Raw genomic sequence first — 20563 nt, 5'->3', positions numbered from 1 at the left:
CCGTACCGAAGTTTTCCAATTAAATTGCAAATTGATTCCACTGATTCCTGAGAATAAGGCAGGATATTTCCATTTCCGATTGTAATCGGCGTTAGAACAATTCGCCCCGAGACTAGAATGTATATAACATACTTCACTCAGTATTGCACGAGAAATATCTTGAATGGGGAATGCCGCAGTTTGTCCTTCGATCTGTATCTGCACCTGCAACAATGCACACAACACCATTGATTATCATGTATAACGATAGTATTTAAATTTTGATTTGTGTTTGTAATAATTATAGAAATTTATATAATTATCAATTAAAATTTATTGTCGGTATTGCTTATTAATATTATGTATTTCAGTTAATTATTTTACAATCCAATTACGGATTTTGATATAATCTTATTTTTATAATTAAATTCACAATTCATTAATTGGCAAGTTTTTTTTTGGTTAATTTACTTAATGTCATTTCTTTCCACAGTTTTTTTTTTCATATTATTTCAAATGTATTTTTTTTTTCATAAAAATACATTCTTAGGTAAATATGAAACACTTTTTCCATTTATACCTATAAAGTTTTACTGTTAGTCGACATTTATAACTAGAAAAAATTGTTGGATAATTTCTTGAATATTACGGATTATTTGAAGAGAACTAATCGAGGATCTAAATATATACAAAAATAAACCACATACATCGAGACTTGACTGTATAAATAGAAGCCATTAAAATTTGGTGTGATTTGAAGCTTTCAAACCGTACTACAGTGAATCCGTACTATACGAGGTATCGGGTGAAGTTGGTACAAAACTTATTATCTATTCCTTACAAAATTATGAACCAAATTACGATTTTCAACAGTCTTCAATCTTTGGTTACCCAAACTTTAAACATTTGGTTCGATAGATATGTTTCAATCAAAGCCTGTTTTCATTGATACAAATATCTTCGTCTACGTTTAAGATTAAGTTACTCAACTAAATATTACAAAAAAATGTGTCTAAGCAAAAGCTTTTACTAGACTTAATGTCTTTGTCCTACATAATTTTATTATGAAATCATATGTTCTGTGACTCTTCATATCCTCTTAATGTTCCTGTTTTATCGTACAAAAAGTAGAATACTTTTCTGTATCACATTAACATATAAGAAGGATAAAATAACATTAGTCTATTTTTAATGTATTTAGAAAATCCAATTTGTTGCCTCTCATTATTCAGATTAAATAAATCACAAATCTTATTATCTATATTTAGTATCTTTCCTATGTGAATAGTAACTAAATTAGTTTGATAACAAATAGATCTTGTAATATTTGTATCTTAACTTATCTTCTAACTAATTAGACCATGGGTGGACGAACCGAGGTAAATTACCCCAAATTGGAGTAAAATTGAAATCTTGGTGACAATGAGGACGTTCAACAATTAAAATTATATTTATACATGAACAAATATTGGAATTTACCCCTCGGCATGGGGTAAATATCCAGTGTACATGAGTATATTTTGAGGTTATACCTCGCGACAGTTTGTTCTCATCCGCAAACTGAACATCATTCAGATTAATTCTGATTTAATGGTTGGCAAAACTGGGAAAATTATCCCAAATATGGTAAAAGTGAATTCATGTGGGTAATGGGAACGTTCATCAATATTAGAATTTCACATATATTTGTAAAAGATCTTGTAATATTTGTATCTCATACTTCTTAACTTATTTCATAACTAATTACCGTGGTAAATTACCCCAAATGGAAGTAAAATTCAAATCTTGGGGACAATTAGGTTATTCAGCAATTAAAATTATATTTATACATGAACAAATATTGGAATTTACCCCTCGGCATGGGGTAAATATCCAGCGTACATGAGTATATTTTGAGGTTATACCTCGCCACATTTTGTTCTCATCCGCAAATTGACCTATATTCAGATTAATTCTGATTTAATGGTTGGCAAAACTGGAAAAATTACCCCAAATATGGTAAAAGTGAACTCATGCGGGTAATGGGAACGTTCATCAATATTAGAATTTCACATATACTTGTAAAAGTTCTTGTAATATTTGTATCTCATACTTCTTTACTATATTCTATAATTATTTAAACCATGGGTAGACGAACCGAGGTTAATTACCCCGAATGGGAATAAAATTGAAATCTTGGGGACAATGAGGACGTTCAGCAATTAAAATTATATTTATACATAAACAAATATCTGGATGTACATGAATATATTTTGAGGTAATACTTCATCCACAACTATTAGAATTTACCCCTTCTCATGGGGTAAAAGTGAATTCTTGCGGGTAATGGGAACGTTCATCAATATTAGAATTTCACATATATTTATAAAAGATTTTGTATCTCATACTTCTTAATTTATTTCCTAACTAATTAGACCATGCGTAGACGAACCGAGGTAAATTACCCCAAATGGGAGTAAAATTAAAATCGTGGGGAAAATGAGGACAATATCTGGATGTACAAACAAACTGAACTTCATTCAGATTTATTCTAGTTTAATGGTTGAAAAACGGGGAAAATTACCCCAAATAGGTTAAAATTAAATTGGTGGGGGCAATGGGACCGTTCATCAATTTGATATTCTATGTATCCATTAAAAAATATTAGAATTCCTCCACCCATCATAATGGGGTAATTAATTCCGGCGAAAATGAATATATTTTGGGGTAAAATAGTTCTCCAACTCCTAAATTAGTCTAAAGATTTTACATTCATATTCTATAAATAAGATTATTTAAAAGTATCATTTTCTTTTCAAAATATAATCAAAACTAAACTTTACAAATATAGAATTTAAATCAAAATGTAATTGAAGTAAAAACGTGTAAGTATAAATAATTTGTTCAGATCAAATCTGCATTTATTGAATAATTCAATAAAAAACATTAAAATAATTAATCCACGGCCATTGAAAAGGCAAGACACGACGAAATGAATGAAACATAAATAAGAAACGAGCGTGTCTTTATTACGCAACCAATTTTATCGATGAATATTAAACAATTTACACGTTTTTTTTTTCATTCTTTTCAGCGCAAATGCAAACAATTAATTCCATGGAAAGTGTACGAAAATTGATTATAAATAAATATGTGGTACGACGTGGGCGATCTATTTTTAACATTGTATCGTGTTAAATAAACCGTCGATATATATATATATTTTTCAGTTTTTCTTTGGTCAAAAATAAATTTTCTGCACACGAAACGTGTTTCTTTCGGTCAGGATGAAAGAGTGTCGTTTCTTTTTTATTTCTCTTTGTGAATTCTTGAACGCGTTTTGTCGCGGTCGACAATTCATGCCCTCGAGTTACATAATTACACCGCAACGACAATTCGTTTAATTGCACACATTATTCAGATCGGGCAGTCCCGATACGCTTATAAAGCCATATCCAATGTTATAATTACGTTTTCGAGTTTAAAACGGTATTCGATTTATCACGAGAAAACAATCTTTATTGTTAATTAATTATCGCCGATTTAACGTAAACAGCATATTAATGTATACACCTTTAACTTGTTGTTGTTGCCTCACCGCTTTTTGAACGCATCCGCAAACTGAACTTTATTAAGATTAATTAATACCAAAACTGTTTCTCATTTTCTAATTGAAAATACTACTCAACTTAATTACATTTTATCAAATTATATTGTATATTTTTATTGATTCAGTAAATTAATAGTCACATTTTAAGTTACAATTAAAACAATTTTATACAATTAATAAAAACAAACAGATAGATACAACATTTTTAAAAGTTTCAGTTGAATTAAGTCATAATAAAATTTCTGTATCGTAAAAAGTAAATACGAATACGAATTTAGACTGAATTTTCATCTTTAAATTGCTTATTTATTGTGAATGATTCTTTCAATATGCAAGTGTTATCATGTAATCATTTTTTATCGTATTGCATTCTTAGATATCTGAAGAAACCAAAGAAAAAATATAAATCAATGTATATTTTTTCGATATTTCACTGTTGACAAATGTACACTAAATTTCGTAGCTTTTTGATAATTTTCATCTTCGCATTAATGATTTTTTGTTAATGATTATTTCAATATTTATGACTTTTTATGTAATCAATTGTATCCTATTAAATTCTTAGAAAATTGAAGAAACCTAAGAAATTGAATAAATCAATATATATTTTTGATATTTCACTGCTAACAAATTTACACTGAATTTCGTTTCTTTTTCAAAAAGCTTTTAGATAATTTTCATCTTTGAATTAATGATTTTTTGTTAATGATCATTTCAATATATACGAGTTTTCATGTAATGTAATCATTTTTATCCTATTAAATTCTTTAATTGAATAAATCAATGTATATTTGTGATATTTCAATGTTTTAATGATAATTTTCATCTTGAAGTTGCTGATTTTTCGTTAATGATTATTTCAATATGTATGTATTTTTATCGTATTATAATTTTAGATAATTGAAAAATTCAAAGAAATTGAATATTTCAATACATATTTTTTATGTTTACGAAATTAGACTTAAGCTTTTTTTTTACATTTACTAAAGTAACTGCATACATTTAGTTTGTTATATAAAAAAATAGAAATTTCCTTTAATATTCTTATTTCATTATAACTAATTACAATTTTAATCATTATATAAGATCGAGGAAACAATGAATGCTTTGTTTTCATTTTTCTAAATTATCTTAGAAAAGTGTAAAAAATTATTATAAAAAAATACGCAAAAAGGATTTAATTTTCTATATAATTCGGCTCCGATTAGTCCGTATTCACTATAGCCCGGTTAGAAAATTTCAAAAGAAACTAATTTTCAATAGACAAAATTTAAAAAAAATCTAAAATTTTAGTACACCCAATTTCTATTTATTATCGTTCTTTAAACGGTTTCTCGCACTATACGAGGCTTTATAAAATCATTAATACTACGGACATAAACAGTTTTCTTATAATATATTAAGTAATGTTCATGAATGCAGTTTGTTTTCATTGAATAAAGAATGTGTTTGTTGTTATTCTCCATCGAATCTTTGAGAATTCTCGTATGCATGTAAATTTGAAAAATATTTATACGTTTGCCATTAATACGTTTGTTTAGATTGATTTTTTTTTTAATTCTCTGTGGAAATTATGTAATGACGCAATCTCGCCGCATGCACCTCGACGTCAATCGATGATGTAATCGATAGTGACTCAAGACCATTGAGAAAAAAAAAAGTTTGATTCCTTTTTACATGATTTGCATCCGAAAAATATATTATTAAATAAATCCTAGTTAAAATTATCTTTTATAACAATAATAATAACGTTATTGTAATAATGTATAGAATTATATAATATTATATATTGCAGACAACAGCAAGAGTGATCGGAGCCCTCATCCCTTATTGTTCTCAATTTATTTGTCCACTAACATTGTTTAACTCTTTAAGGGGCTGTGGTACACACAATGTACCAGCATTATTTTAATTTTCTAGAAAATTTACATGAAAAAGGTTGGGATGAATGTTGATAGTCCAAATCATCCGATGTTGATTCAGTTGACGCAGTTGTCTAATAATTTGTTGGGTCTAGAAATTTCTGGCTTCTCAAAAAATTAATACAAATATCTGGTAGGAACGGGTCTATATCGCAAGCCCGACAACCAAAAGACCGTCTATTGAAATCCCGACTATATCGAAATCCTGACTGTATTAAAATCCCGACTATGTCAAAATCCCGACTACCATAATCCCGACGTTCGAAATCTCGACTATTTAGTTGCAGCTACAAATCATATCGCCAAACGCTAAAGGAGGGATCGGAAACATACGACTTTTTTCGCTTCTAACAATTTTATTGGTTCAATCACAATTTTCTTTTTGTACGAAAATGTACAAGGACTAATCATGTCATATATTAATATAATTTACCTTAGTAGTATTAGAAATTGTATATCGATAAATACTTTATCAAAATTAGTAAATAGTAAACATTAAGTAATTAATAGTAATTATAAATAATTTGTAGCATTCACTGATTATAAAAAATTGTATATTCAATAAAGAACATTTGAATAAATGCAGCTTCAAATTTGTGCGTTTGATAAAAAAAAACAATAAAAATTAAGTGATTATTTTAAAAATCGCCTTTTTTGGGCACAAAATCGTCACTAATCTGCGTCATGTTAAATTAGCTGCAGCTGCGCACGTTTAAACAATCCTTATTTGGGCATGAAAAGAATGCAATTCGCACACTCGATAAGAGAGTAATAAAAAATATAGTCAGTTGTTTTAAAAATCGCCTTATATGGTAAGGAAAACAAGTGAAGCGCCGTGAATAGTCACGAATAATCAGCTGAAACGTTAGAAAATCACTGTTCAACCGCTGTTACGCGAAAATTTTAAAAGTGCCGCGGAAAATTATAGATTTAAACCTAGGATAAACAAATATTAACATTTATTATTTTCTTCGTTTTTCTAACTTTTTTTACTAGATTTAGAATATAAAGTTAACAAACGCATGATTTTTTTTATAAATCTCTTAACACATTTCGTATGCTGACGTAATAATTGTTGATATAAGCGTGCTTTAGATAACAATATATTCGTTAGTTTTAATTTCGGTTTTTTTGCGAAATGAATCAGACGTTTATAATCGTAGCGTAACATTTAATCGCATACGTTTTAAAAGTAGCGTGTAAAGTTTATCTTGTATAAATGAAGGAGTTGACGTAAACAAACGTGAACTAAGCTAAATTATTATGTTTAGCTATTAATAGAAGCAATGTAAAAAAAATATTACATATACAAAACGTTATCAATCGCATTTTTTTTTTAATCTCTGTAAAAGTTGTTTAGATTAAAACAAAATTATATATAAAAATAATAATGATATAATAATGTTCAGTTTAATCTTGAAAATGATTGAATGAACAAAATGTTCGTGAAAAACTAATTGCTAATTAATAGTTTATAGCACCAGTGTTTCTTAAATAAACCAAAGTTTTGTCGTTTAAATTAAATGTGAGAATAGCAGCGTTTCTCAACCCATAATTTTATTAATAATCAAATTATTAATGACGATGTTTTTTGGCACTGAATTAGTCAACAATATGTAAGCATTATTTTAATCAGTACTGGATAGAATTGTGAAATTATTATTTACTAAATTTTTAGAACTAAGTTTTTCGATTTTATTTTTATTTTGCTGAATTAAAATTTAGTTTGCTTTGAAATTAAACAGTACTATGGTGCATCCGGACTGATCGAAACCGCACTATGTGAGGTAACAAAATCAGGATTGTTTAGAACATTTCTATTATTATTTCTGTTGTTTTTAAAACCATTTTTTGCACTCGTTTATTACAGCAGCAGTTTATTACATTGTTTTCAAATTCGAACTTATAAAATTTTCCATAAAATGGACCTGAACTTTGATTTTATTACATACATAAATCCACCATTTTATTATAAAAGTAAACGTGAATCCATATCTTGCTTTTATAATAAAACGTATATTCATACATTATTCAGTATTTCATTGATTAACTTTAAATTCAATTATTTGAAATTTGTATGTTTAACACTTATTATAAAAGACAATGCGACGTTTTTAATTTTTAACGTTATAAACGTAACCTCGCATAGTGCAGGTAATCGGATGCGCCAATATCCCGGACTGTTTGAAACCGGACCGAACAAAAAAAAGCTTGATTGTTTAAAGTTTAAAAAAATCAATAATTTATGTCTAAAAATAAACCGTACTATCGTGAAATCGGACTGTTTCAAACCGGACTAACTGAGGAACTAAATACATACAACAAATAAACCGAACTAAAAGAAGCTTAATTGTTTAAAGATTATAAAAAATCAATAATTTATGTCTAAAAATAAACCGTACTATCGTGAAATCGGACTGTTTGTAACCGGACTAACTGAGGAACTAAATACATACAACAAATAAATCGAACAAAAAGAGGCTTTATTGTTTAAAGATTTATAAAAAAACGACAATTTATGTATTCAAATAAACCAGACAATCGTAAATCCGGACTAATCGAAACAGTAATATGCGAGGTATTGCTTTATATTACAGAGTCTATATAGAGGATTCTATTAATGTACTTTAAATAAAAGACTGAATCTTTGCAAATGTTTTGTATCAACAATTTGTTTTGCGAAATTATTATGTTGTGTTGCGTTATTGTTTGCAATGGAAATGCTTTTCGCTGTGGAATTCGAGGTGCCTTTAAGGCTCTGCAGTCACGGACGGCGTAGTTTATTATTCAGTGCGTGCGCCCGGAGCATGGAATATTCTCGTATGGTAGAAACGAAAATAAATTCTTCAGAGAATAAGGTTTCTCGGCTCGGGATATTATTTATATTGACCGAAGCGTTTATGGGGAATTTGTTGCATCCGGGCCTAACGTTTCTTTTTTTTTTTGAGAGGGGAGAAGATCGTCTAGCCTTAAATATTTTATGTGCTCTGGATGGGTTTCAACCATAACCAACATGTAGAGTTTTATAAGTGACTCTTCTTTTTTTTCAAACTTTAATAACCTTAATAAAATGGCGAGTTTATCTATTTTCGTTATAAATTCACCTATTTTATACTTATATAAAATCTTGATGGCAGAAGTGTAAAGTTAGGTAAACACTATTCTTATATTTTGTCATAGGTAGCTTGTATATTTTATTTGTTTGTCCTACATATTTAAAACTAATTTTCTTTATGTTTATTAAAATTTGTTTATTATATTTTCTTTTAATCTCTAGATTTTATTGTAGAAATATAATGTTACGTACCACTAGTCTTATTCATTAATATTTTAAATATTTTTAGAGAATGTAAAGTTACTTCTTTCTAAAACTTTTAATTTTATTGAATTTTTAACAGCAGCATTTCTTTCGAGTATTAAGTTAACTGAATAATAATTAATATTACTGAAATTCATTTCCACATTTTTTTCTATTTCCAATACACTCAAATAACCTCGTTTTTACTAAGTACTAAATATATTTAAATCATGAATCTTGTTATGTAATGTATTTTTTTTTAATTAATATTGGAATATAAAACTGACCTCACTACAAAATACTATTTTAAGTTATTTATTTTAAGTTATTTATTTTAAGTTATTTTCATAGCTTAAGTAAAAACTTGAATAATTCAATCTTACCTAACCTAACATATCAAAGTAAAGACAAACTTAACCTACGTCACAAAAAAATGACAACTATTCTATAAATTGAAAACTTAACCTGACTTATTGAAGGCATGACAGCCTTAACCTCATCTTACTAAATATTCAAATTATTATGTGAATATAAGCTAATCAATTCAAGCTTATATTTTATACACCTAACCTAATTTATCTAATTTATCATAACCTAAACTTAATTACACTAAATAATCAAATTATTGAATGAATTTAATTGGTTAGTTTTTATTTTAGAAAAAACTCAATCTCATCTAACCTAACTTAACTTAACGATAATCTAATTTCAGTAAATAATAAAACTATTCTATGAAAAAATGTATATAATTTAGAGTGCTATTATATAAAGTGTGCATATGCACTTTTCTATGTCTATAAAATAATAATTTCAAATTATCAATTCTATTCAAAATTAATTTTAAATAGAATAGTTTTTACCTAATTTTATATTTTTACTATGAAAAGAATTTAAATTAAGTGGTAAATAAAATAGTAATTCCCGAACTTTATTTTACATAGTTTACATAATTATAGTCTTAATATTTTCTACATGAAATTTTTGAAAATTTTCCATTCAAATTTGTATTTCTTTTGGTACAAAAATATTTAAACTACGGTATTTTTCGGACCAAACGATGCACCAAATTTATGGTACCAAGAATGTTTTATTAAGTATATATATATTCAAATTGTTACTTCAATTTTATTATTTGTAAAACAGCAATATTCAGTTCATCTTCACTCTCGATATCTTCTCGTTTTTGTCACCGGGTTTATGTTATACAATAATTTTGATGATGTTACAAATTTGATCACTATTCTTCCATATACAAACTCATAATGAAATTATATAAAAAAAAAATAACTTTATGATTGGGTTTTTGGGTTTAAATATGCGGATTCGACAAATTATCATTCAGTTCATCTTGACTCTCGATGTCTTCACTCATCTTGTTGATGTTACCATTCATTATTCCTTCGTCTGAACTCTTATCGTCGCTCAAAAACTGCTTATAGTTTAAAAAATTGTATTTTAATGTTACCTTTGGTCCACAATTCAAGTTTAAGTTGCTTTTTCTATGTAAAAAGATGCTTTTTATGGTCCGAAAATAGGTATATTATTGTATAACAATAATTTTGATGATGTTACAAATTCGATTACTATTGTTCCATATACAAACCCATACTGTAATTATGTTTATTTGTAGCAAAAACATAACTTTCTGATTTTGTTTTTGGCTTTGAATATGCCAGTTACGTTCATCTTCACTCTCGATGTCTTCACTCATCTTGTTAATGTTACCATTCATTTTTCCTTCGTCTGAACTTTTATTGTCACTCAAAAACTGCTTATAGTTTAAAAAATTGTATTTGAATGTTACTTTCGGTCTACAATTCAAATTTAAATTGCTTTTCCTATGTAAAAAATGGTCCTGAAAATGGATATATGTTATACAATAATTTTGATGATCTTACAAATTCGATCAATCCAGATACAAACTCATAATGTAATTATGTTCATATGTAGCAAAAAACATAACTTTCTGATTGGGTTTTTGGCTATGAATATGCGTATTCGTCAAATTTTCCTAGTTCGCTTATCATCACAAAACTCATTGTACACGTGACACCCATTAATTTTCCTCGAACACCTCTGGGGTAATGAGGGTAATCAGAAGTTGCTGCCCCAACGTCAACCCCAATTTACAGTCTGCCCCTGAAACTTATTGATCCACTTTGGCCTTTTAAGTGCATGTACATAAAAAAATATATATTGATTAAACTGGTAACGAAGTTAAATATAAGGAAATTAGTGTATGTACATAAAAAAAAATCATGCATCAATTTATGAAAAAATATCCACTAAATAATTATTTCATATATTAATAATTCTTACCTGAAGTTTTTCATCAATGCAATACAAAAATCATTTATTTTGTTTTTTGATAGTTTTCAATAAATTATATATACAAATATAATAAAATCGATTATCTGTAGTTTCTCCAAGTTAGTTTAGTTAGAAATAAAAATCAAAGCTTTTCAATGTTTCCTAAAAACTTTTAAGATTTTATGAACAAACAAGACTTAAAGTTAAATTCATCTTCATCAAATTTCATTATTTTCCTTCTCTATTTACAGAAGATACGCCAGTAACGTTTCTGTTTATTAATCTTTTCACACAATTCATAAAAAAAACTTTAAATTGTGAAATCAAAAATATGTTTTTTATAAATGATAGTAAGATTGCTGCATAATATAAATATTACCATAAACTTTAAATTAAACACTCTTTCTTTTTTAATCGTTTCTCTCGGTATTTTAGCTGCGATAAAAAGAGCTGAGTCCCCAAGGTTACGCATCTAAATTATAATTTTAATTGAAGTTGGAAAATGTTTGTCGCTGCGGAATGGAGATAATCCCAGGCGCAGTCGAAGTTTTCCACGGAAAATAGTAAACTTGGATTACATGGAAATGTATTTCGAGAAATAAACAGAAAAAAAACACATATATATATAAAAAGCAATTTCGGCTAATGCGGAACAGAAATAACGGGAGCTCCGCATTTTCGCCCTACATTTTCTCTCCCCCGTTCGTTCACTCGCATAGCGTATATGTAAAATGGACATGGAACAGTTTTAATATTTCAAAAATAATACACACATGGAAAACGATTTGAAAGAAATTGAAACTGAGGTAAATATACGCATTACAGATGCATTAGCGGGATTACAACTTTTTTCAAACAGTGCATTGAACTCAATTGTATACAGATTTGATATAATAAAGTGTGTCTGTAATGATAAATTTAATAAAAAAAAATGTATAAGTTATATCGAATATCAACATTTTGGGTTTATTTGAATTGATTTATTCATTCAAAAGTTAACACAACTTTAATATGCTAATACTCTTGACAAATTGACTTGATTTATTTTAATAAATTGAAAAAATAACTATGCAACCTCTAGAATTTGTTTGCTTTGTATGCTTTGAATATACCAGGATGTGTTGGAAAATGTATCCTTTTGAATTGTCTGCTTTTTTTTCTTATTGAACTTTTCATATAGTTCTTGCATTTACTAAATTTTAAACTATCAAAATACAAATAAAGCAAAACCTCGGATAGTCCGGATNTGATCTNNATAAATACTTTTAAACTTAAAAAAAACTTATTGACAATTGATCTGATTTATATTTTTTTCTCACTTTATTATTTTATTCCAAAGATACATGAATTGTCTGTTTTTTGTTATTTATTAAGAAATTTAAAAATACATATACAGCAAAACCTCAAATAGTCCGGATTTGATTAGCGACCTTACCCGCACTATACGAGGTATTGCAGTACTCTTGACAAATTGTTTTTTTCTTACTTTTCTTGTTTACTATTTTATGTCAAAATATACATAAAAAAATGAAATGAGATGATGATTCACTTGAAGCCACATTTTTTCAGTTGCTTTTTTTTCTCTTGCAGATTTGTAAACAGCGGCTAAAAATAACCAGAAGATATCTGAATTTATTTGTATGAAATGTCGCACTTGGAAGGTCGTAAATTATGAATATGTTTGATGCTACTAAAGAAGTATAAACATTTCATTTTTATTTGCCTTCTTAATTACACATTTTTATTGCACTTCAAAATCATCAAAAATTTAACGTGTAAATAATATATTTTTCATAATTGTTAATTAATTCGTAATTATTATGTATTTATTATATTTTTTTTCTGTCAATCAATCATTTAAGTTAACTAATAAAATTCGATTTTAAAATGATATCCAAATTAACACATTAGTAATTAAAAATCATAAAAATGAACTTCAAAATATATATTTGAATCAATTTGTAATAACTGCTATAAATTCAGCAACTGAAACATTTTTATTTTACTGCAAACATACAAATATTAATGACTATAAATTTACAAAAAGATCATCTACAACATTTTACGAAAAAATTAACAAAAACTAATATTTAATATAAAAAATTGGATGAAGTAATTGTTTTATATAATTATAAAAATATGCAGAAAAACGTTTCTTTAAGTATATTTCAATTCACATACTCATATATTTACTAAACGTAATTAATTACGAGATACATGGAATTCAATTATAAATGTATATACAAAAAAAAATGCTGGAAATTGCTGTCACTTGTGACATATATGAGGGCAAATGTCGCTCGTTTCGCGTTTATCTTTTAGTCGACGTCCGAAGTCTGAGAATAATTCATAACATTTTTTTTCAGTGAGAACTTCCAGAGTGCAATTTGGATTCAATACCACACATGGCCAGTGCGTAGCATAGTCATTCATATCCAAGGTATGTACATTCAATTAACTATTAGTAATTAATAAATTATTGTTATAAACAAAGCAGTACTAAATAAAGCGATTTCTATATGACGACTCTCATAACACGATTTCCATATAACACCTAATAATCGCGTTATATGAGGATTAATTCTGGAGTTGCGTATAACTTGAAATCAATACATTTTGTTAAATCTCATAATACAGTTTCCTATTAATCGCATTATAGGTTTATTGACTGTAGTAATTCGTATAACGCGGTAGCAATTAGTTACGTTACTCTCATAACACTGTTATATAAAACTGTACTGAGTTTGAGTTTCTTATAACACGATACGAATTAAGCGCGTTATTTAAGAATTGACTGTACTCTGAGTTTTGTATTATGTGATATCAATTCATACAACACGGTTTCCTTGTTTTCCACCTATTAATAGCGGATGTATAGAACTGTACTAAGCTTTTTTGTTTCTTATAACGCGATACAAATTTAGAGAGTTTTGTGAGCATTCTAAATTTCATTTAACGTGATATCAATTAATCGCATAACTCTCATAACACGGTTTTCATATAGCTCCTATCAATAGCGTTATATGAGGATGTATAGAATTGTAATAAGTTTAAGATTCTTGTAACGCGATATCAATTTAGCGTGTTATATGAGGATTGATATCAATTATTCGCGTAACTTTCATAACACGGTTTTCATATAGCTCCTATTAATAGCGTTATATGAGGATGTATAGAATTGTAATACGTTTAAGATTCTTGTAACGCGATACCAATTTAGCGTGTTATATGAGGATTGATATCAATTATTCGCGTAACTCTCATAACACGGTTTTCATATAGCTCCTATTAATAGCGTTATATGAGGATGTATAGAATTGTAATAAGTTTGAGATTCTTATAACGCGATACCAATTTAGCGTGTTATATGAGGATTGATATGAATTATTCGCGTAACTCTTATAACACGGTTTTCATATAACATATATTAATCGTGTTTTTGGAAGATTTGTAGTCCTGTAATAAGTCTGAGTTGTAGTAGAGTTTTTAATTGGTAATTTATAGTAATCAATAAAGAATCAAATAAAAAACGTACGTGTTCCATAAAAAAAACTGTGCTAGAAACATTTCGATAATGATGTTATGTTTACAAAGATCGATGCGCGTGGTGTGTAAATCTGAAGAGATGTTTATTTTTGGTTACGCACAAGTGTATCTAAAGAGAATGAGAGAGTGAGTGAGAGATAAGATTTATTCCGGCCGACTGGCCATCGAGGAAATTACATAATTTCGCTATGAATTTAAATTTCGACCTACTTTTTACGCGCTAAGTGATAATAAATTGATCGATATTTGGTAACCCCTGCAATTTCCATTAAAACTGCTCCACTCCGAGGCGACATTTACCAATCGGTTCATTTTACTTGCACTCTCTACAAATCAACGCGAAAATGCCTTTAATTGGTTTTGCTTTTACTTTGCCCAAGAAAAAAATTAATCAAAGTTTCATTAAAAAAAACAAAGTTAAAGAGAAGTTTGTAAATATGTTGTTAACGATGTCTTTAAACTCATCACTTTCGCCTAAAAATAGTCGTTACGCAATCCTCGGGCATTGTTCGAAAGGAAAGTCACGAGCATTCTTATGGTATCATGAAGCGTGGAGAAAGAAAAAAAAACGGTACTAACGTACTTAAAAACACTCAGAAGATAACTAAAATGTATTAAAAGAATTGCCGATTGCATAATTTGCCTTTTTCATTGCTGTTAATATATATATTAATTTGTTTCTTGTTAAAAGTTTAATTTAGATTTTCGAAACTTTTTTGCTTAATTAAAACCAATCTTTTAACACCACCACAAATTAACGAGACAAATTGATGTTTTTTTTTATTTATAGAAACTTTAGCCATTAATATAAATTAGTTATGGGTCACTCATATGTCGTTGACCTATGACCTATTGTTTGAAATGATTAATTATAACTTCTGCAAACAATACAACTTGTCTTTGGCATTCAGATACGATCGTATTTCATACAAAGGGATACGAAACAAGGGTGAATATTAAACATTTTGGAACTAATTCTAAGATTATAATAGGACGAACAATAGTGATCAATAGTAAAGTTAAATTACAAGATTCGTTTTGAATAATATTATACAATAGTAGATAATTCTATATAATTTTACAGATTTGGTTGTTTCATAGATTTATGGTAATTGCAACATTGTTATTATTCAAGTAAACTGAAGATGATATTAAGCAATAAATATTGTAAACTTTATACATATAAAAGTAATACCTGAAACGGCATGAAACAACCATATTATTAGAGAGTTTTGGTACACAACACAGCATAGTGTGGATAATCCAATATGCCGCACTCTTTGAAACCGGACTAATCGAGGACTTGAACACCACATAACAATAAACAATACAATAAGAGATTGATGTTTTGAAATTTTTAAACCGGCCTATAGTGAATACAATCTGATCGAATCCGCCCTATGCGAGGTATAGCAGTATTTCATCAAAAATTTTCATTTATTTAGAGAAAAAATCGACATACTATTTCTACTTCTAATTAAATTGATATTAATAGAAAACAAAACTAGAACATAAAAAAATTGCTAATTTGTATAAAATTCAACTTATTTTAAGAATATATACAAATGTTTGCTTTTGGATTGGATTTGTTTGGGATTAGATTATTTACAATTTTACTAGATTCATTATTTCTAACAATTTTATTGTTTGTGTATATTTGTTAGATAAGTATTTTTATTTTAGTATATTTTCTTTTACAACTGTATTACTTTTTGATAGTAATGAAATTTATTCAATATTTCATGTAAAAATTGCATCTAAATTCTGTTGTAGACGTATTTTTGTTGAAACAAAATCTGGTATGAAAATTTTGACGATTTCAGTATTTTATTTTAATAACTTTTAAGTTTCAAAATAATTTTAGTGGTAACATGAAATATACAACCATAATATTGGAGAAAATCTCTACTTGCTACAGTTATTCCTGATTCAATTCCATATCAATTTCAGTGGAAATTCAATATTTGCAATATGATTTTGATAGTTGATGGATTTCTATCTTGGGGAAAATATAAATATTTCCGAAATACTGAATTTACGTGACGCGTGGTATATAGATTTTCGGCCATTTAAGAAATTGCCTGGTGGAACCAAAGAATCGATATTGTGTATCACCGCTGTGGGTGTCGAGCATCTCTATAGTATCCTACTAGTATGTGAATGCCGTAAAGTTGGGTAATCGATCGGAAAGCGTTGCAGCAGCTATCGTACAATGCCCTTTCGACTCAGCCATATGCACACACATACATACTTTTTGGCAGCCGGACTTTCCACCTCTGTTCGTGCTTCTGTGACATTGGCGCAGACAGAAATAAACTCACCAACAGTGAGCGAATGCAGGCAATCCGGCATTCGGTGAAAACCTGGATGAACATGCCCGGTCGGCCATCGTTCCACCTTATTTCCTAATTTTAATTAAATAGAAAGTTTTGCATTTTTTGTTGTTGTGTGTATGTAAGTATATGTGTGTATGTGAGACTCGAAAGTGTATGCTATAGCACATGGAGATCGGAAAGTCTTCAACCCAGTTATCCAATTACTTTGTTGCGAGCACGTAGCGAAATCCCAAATTAGACTTACTCATTAACTTCAATTTAGAAAAAAGAAATGGAGTACATCATTTTTTATGCAGCTCGGACATCTCTATGAATACTTCATTAAAAATATAAGCAAACTGGATACTTTTCTAGAGGAATTTCATTATTTTTACTTTTGGCGTCCAACGTGGGGCACTTAAAGTTTAGTCTTATACCGAGCGAATCTATACGTTTTTCTTATTGAAGATAATTTAAACAAATTCCACTAGATATTTGTTATTTCATACATTTGGACGCTTATAATTTACATTTTATGTTTAACTGTCTATTAAATATCAAATTATATAAACAAAACCGCGCGTTTTCATACTCACTTTTTACTCTTTATATATTTAAACAGATAACGAAATCCAATTACTTTATAATCAATGTCATTTTTACACAAAATTTACTATGGCATAAAAAAATATAAAAATTCCGTATTGTTATTCTGATAGAGTAAGAAATTATAGTAATTATGGTATGTTTCCTCTATCGTGAAAGTATTTTAAAGCTAGTCATCAAATAATTTGAACAGTTTCCTTCATTTTGATATTTTATTTAAAATTCTCCATTTTCAGAAAAATCATAAGAAATGAGGAAAATCTTTGTCATCTTTTGACACTTAAATATACGACTTACAACAATCGAATTTTTAAATAATTTAAACAAATTCCACTAGTTATATACAAGTTCAATTTGTTATTTTCTACATTTACATGCTTATCATTACATGCATGCTTAAAATTTGATGTTTAACTTCCAGTTAAAATAAACAAAACCTTGCATTTTTTTCAAACTCATTACTAGCTACTGTTTACTTTTTATAGATTTAAACAGATAATTAAATCCAATTTTATAATTAACGTCTTTTTTACATAAACTTTACATCCTCGTAACAAACAAATATAAAAATTACGTTCAAAGTTCGTTATCCTCGTAGAGAAATGAATTAAACTAATTATGTAATGTTTCCTCTAGCGTGAGAAGATAAAAGCTACAATAAAAATAATTTATACAAAGTGTTTTTCGAGATTCTCTATATTCAAATAAATGATAAGAAATTTGTCATCTTGATAAAGTTAAAACTTAAATTATGGAATGTTTCCTGCATACACCAAAATTCTCCTGTCTATTTTTTGTTGTAAGCATTTTGTTAATACTTGGATAAAAGTTGACTACGTAACAATTTAGTTTCCTGCTACAATTATTGACATTATAGTAAAAAAATATAAGTTTATATTGATGCAAAAGTGATAGAAAATTATATTATAAAACAATACCTCGTACAGTTCGACTTCGCTATAGTACGGTTTGAAAAATTAAAAAAAAAATGATATTTTGGTTAAAATAAATTATTCTATAAAACAAGTCACTTTTGATCTCATCCCAATTTATTTAAAATCGAAGTATAAGTTTTATATTGGAATTTGAATCGTTCTAAAAGCACGAAAAAAATAAATAAATATATAGTATGGATCAGCGTTTCTCAACCTTTTTGCTACGCTACCCAACATATTCAATGTGTAATTCAATTGTTTGCAAAAAAATGACAGCTGTCACCTTACGTCAATGACAGCTGTCCCAATATTGTTTTTTTTTTATCTGCAAATGTAGCAATTGTTAACTATTAAAAAGTAGAAATAACTAGAAAGAAAAACGTGTTTTGCAAATTGCTTAAATTATAATGGTTTTATAAACATAAAATACAATGCTTGGATAAAAGTTGATTACGTAACAATTTAGTTTTCTGTTACAATTGTTGACATTATAGTAAAAAAATATAAGTTTATATTGATGCAAAAGTGATAGAAAATTATATTATAAAACAATACCTCGTACAGTTTGACTTCGCTATAGTACGGTTTGAAAAATTAAAAAAAAAAATGATATTTTGGTTAAAATAAATTATTCTATAAAACAAGTCACTTTTGATCTCATCCCAATTTATTTAATATCGAAGTATAAGTTTTATATTGGAATTTGAATCGTTCTACTTTTGGCGCCCAACGTGGGGCATTCAAACATGCGTCTAATAATAATCGGGGCGGTACGTTTTTCAAACGCACTTTAGCATATCAAAAATTGAAAATAGTTTAAACATGTTTTAGCTCGTTTGACTTTCTGCCAGTCCGTTCGGCCAGAAGCTTTCGGGCCGCCGGCACTTCTAATTATAAGCATACAATTTCGTGCGACTATTACTTAAAGATGATGCCGTGCTGGTGGACTAGAGCTAAGTTCAAACCAAAAAAAAAATGTATAAAATACATTTGTCACATTTGATGTAATTCTGGTCTCTTCAAGTGCACGTAAATATTTGAAAAATGTGTGGATGTGGCGGAGAGAGGATGGTGGAACGTGCGTCGTGTTTCGCAACAACCTCGCGTTTCCTTCCCTACGAGCGAATGAATGACCTATAAAACCTATTTTTACACAAAACACACCGGCTCTCTCGCATTCCGAAGCCGAAAATCCACCTCTTCCTCCCGATCCAGACGTTCAACCACAATTTAAAGCAAGTAATATCTCTTTGTTGTCGTTTCACAAAGAAAATTAAAAAAATATGAAGGAAATAATAATAAAATGAAAGAGGAAAAGAGCCGGAATGATCAACATGAAAGGCAGCGTGTTTCGCACTAATTAAAGCCAATTCCAGCTTTGCGAGGACGTTGGCTCATCGTCCATCCTTAATAATAACACCCACTTGGTGTGTATGTGTTGGAAAGGATACAAAAAATATATATGTTGGAGTAAAGAATGAGAGTGGCGGCGGTATTGTGGTGTCGTTACGCTTCCATTAACGCGAAGGTGAATTTGAATTACCGGCTTTATGGGATGGCAACTCTTAATAAATATCTTCCTGCGCCTCCATTCTTCTGCACTTTATACGATCCATTTTGTGTCTCAATAAAAATAATGCATCCAAGCCGAAACGTAACGTGAAATAATGATAGAACTAATTATTTGAAATAAGTGATGGCCACTGACATTCCTTTGCCAAGTCTAAGGCTTTGGCACAAGACATGATTTTATAATGCTCACTTATATAAAATAAGTATTACGCATTTGCATGTCTATCATTACTATTAGTTTCTTGTGAAATTGACTATAAAAAAATTTGTCTAAAAGCACGAAGAAAATAAATAAATATATAGTATGGATCAGCTTTTCTCAACCTTTTCGCTACGCTACCCAACATATTCCTTTGTAATTGTACTATGAATCAATTGTTTGCAAAATTAAAAATGACAGCTGTCACCTTACGTCAATGGCAGCTGTCATTTTGCGCTGTCAATATTGTTTTTTTTTTTCATCTGCAATTGTAGCAATTGTTAACTATTAA

The 20563-nt window shown here is 28.4% G+C and overlaps 1 long non-coding RNA gene across 1 annotated transcript in view; it reads left to right on the top strand.

Moving 5' to 3' along the window:
* The window catches only part of LOC108562960, a 42208-nt gene that overhangs the window by 9413 nt on the left and 12232 nt on the right, over positions 1-20563 (top strand). Inside the window, exon 2 of the long non-coding RNA XR_001891071.1 lies at positions 13465-13538. This is a non-coding gene — a long non-coding RNA (uncharacterized LOC108562960). The remainder of the gene's footprint in view (positions 1-13464; positions 13539-20563) is intronic.

Source organism: Nicrophorus vespilloides, unplaced genomic scaffold, assembly GCF_001412225.1.
Source record: "Nicrophorus vespilloides isolate i.1.1-1 unplaced genomic scaffold, Nicve_v1.0, whole genome shotgun sequence".
NCBI lineage: Eukaryota > Metazoa > Arthropoda > Insecta > Coleoptera > Silphidae > Nicrophorus > Nicrophorus vespilloides.
The sequence above is the reverse complement of the archived record's forward strand: the minus strand, read 5'-3'. Positions and strand labels throughout refer to the sequence as shown.